Consider the following 2,120-nt stretch of genomic DNA (forward strand, 5'->3'; position numbering starts at 1 on the left):
GGAATGTGGAATTTGTAGGAGGAAGGGAGCGTGTTATGTAGCCCAGGCTCGCCTCAAACTTGCAATATAGACAAGGATGACCTTGAACTCTTACTCCCCCCCTGCCTCCACCTCCCTGTGGTGACCAAGTGTGTGCTACCACTCCTGGCTTATGAAATATATATATTGGACATACTCTGTAGACATCTAAAAGGTGGGCCCATGAACTGGGCTTCCAGCCTCTTGATGAGATTCAATTTCTACAGACATCCAGAAGACCCCAGCACTGGTGCCCCCTCAATCTCACCTGGGAACTGGTGACTAGGTTCTAATACATTCTATTCATCTTTCAAGTCCTCCCAAATATTCATATCAATCTTCTTTTGCATTTTGCTTTTGTCCAAGACACAGCCTCCCAGCTCAGTTTAGTGGCACATGCCTGTAATATCCATACAGATACATAAATCATATATACACATAAATCAAATGGACAACCCCTTAAATCTACCATGTAAGCTTGACATTTGTTAACTTTAACTGTATAAAAATTTCCAAGTGAATTTAGAGGTTTCACTCTAGAGCCTAGGCTGGCCTCAAATTCCCAGAAATCCCCCTTGCCTCAGTTTCTTCCATTGTAGGACTATAAACACTGAGTCAGCACACCTGGCTTAGGGCACCGTGAGTTCTGACTTAAACATTCTCCAGGTAAATTGCAAGACAGATTTCCTTTCTCTCTGGAGCGCATTCTAAGCACCTTTACTGAAGTCTTTGGAAAAGCAGCAGACATACACATCACAATCATGACATCTACTGATTGCTCAGGAGAGGCAAGAGCCTCTTTCATTGATGGGGTAGGCTGTACAGGGGCTAGGCTCTCTGATGAAGCTGAGATTGGACTGAACCTGAGGCTGACTGTCCACAGCCTTTGGCAGGATTGCTACTTTCTGTCCCTTCCTGGGGGCTACTCTCCTGGAATCTAAGCTGGAGGAGGCAGATGGAGCCCAGAGAGGGTGCTTCAGTTGGAAGGGGGAACAGGAAGCCTCTTCTACAGGATCTGAAATTTCCAGGCACTCTGATCTTTGTAGTCCAGAGGGTCCATAGGGTTGTAGGTGAATTTCCAGGTGCCTGTGGGGTCCTTGAATTCCAGGCTGTCCATGGGGCTATAGGTACTGTAGCTCTGGCCTGACAAGGAGGTAGGGGATTGGGCCAGAGACGGCCCCACAGAAGGGCCTGAGAGAGGGCTGAGAGCTGGACCCCCTAATTGGGGCACCATGGGAGAAAGGTAGGGATCCAGCCCACTGAAATAGGAGCTTGGAGACGCATAAGCGGAGGGAGAAGAGCAGAAAGCAGAGGCAGGAGCATAGGTCATGGCATAGGGGGCTCAGGTGAGAGAGGGCCCTGAGGCCACTAGCCCAGCTCGCTGGGCCTCAGGCAAAGGAGACTCCGAGGCCGGACTCCAAATGGACACAGTGGCCACTGCTGTGGTAGGTGAGCCTGAGGGACCAGGCAGAGATGGGCTGTAGGAATCTGAGATGCCCAGAGGGTCTGTACAAACATCTGCAGAGGGCCGTGGGGATGTGCCTGCCTTCCTCTTCGCAGGGTGAACCTGGGGGCTGCTGCTGCTGTTTCTGCTGCTGCCGCTGCTGTCTGCATTTCGCTCTGCGATTCTTGAACCATACCTGGACCCTGGACTCAGGCAGGTTGATTTTGAGAGCCACCTCCTCACGGGCGTAAACATCCGGGTACTGGGTCTTGGAAAACAGGGCCTCCAGCTCTTCCAACTGGCTCCTGGTGAATGTGGTTCGCTCCTGTCGCTGCTTCCTGGGAGCGCTTGAATATGGAACACCCTGGTGCATCAGGTCCACACTGGGGCCACTCAGAGTCAAGGCGTTGACCGAATAGTGAGGCCCCGGGTTCATATACGCCATCATGATCTTCAGTGACTAAGGCCCAGAAGAGGGCACCTTTGGGAAGAAGAAATGGGGACTCTGCTGGTGGCCAGAACCTGGAGGGTGTCATCAGACAACAGGGACTAGAGCAGAAGAGGGGTTTCTTAAAAGGTTCTGTAAGCTCAGAAGCAAAAATGAAGGGTTTGTGTTTTGTGAGGAAGGGTTTGTGATTACAACATTATGAATGAATCT

General features: G+C 50.8%; 1 pseudogene; it reads right to left on the reverse strand.

Moving 5' to 3' along the window:
* Positions 1 to 1,024: 1,024 nt before the first annotated feature.
* On the reverse strand, positions 1,025 to 1,910 carry LOC142852766 (cone-rod homeobox protein pseudogene; annotated as a pseudogene).
* Positions 1,911 to 2,120: the final 210 nt, after the last annotated feature.

This window comes from Microtus pennsylvanicus, chromosome 6 (genome assembly GCF_037038515.1).
Source record: "Microtus pennsylvanicus isolate mMicPen1 chromosome 6, mMicPen1.hap1, whole genome shotgun sequence".
NCBI classification, from domain to species: Eukaryota; Metazoa; Chordata; class Mammalia; order Rodentia; family Cricetidae; genus Microtus; species Microtus pennsylvanicus.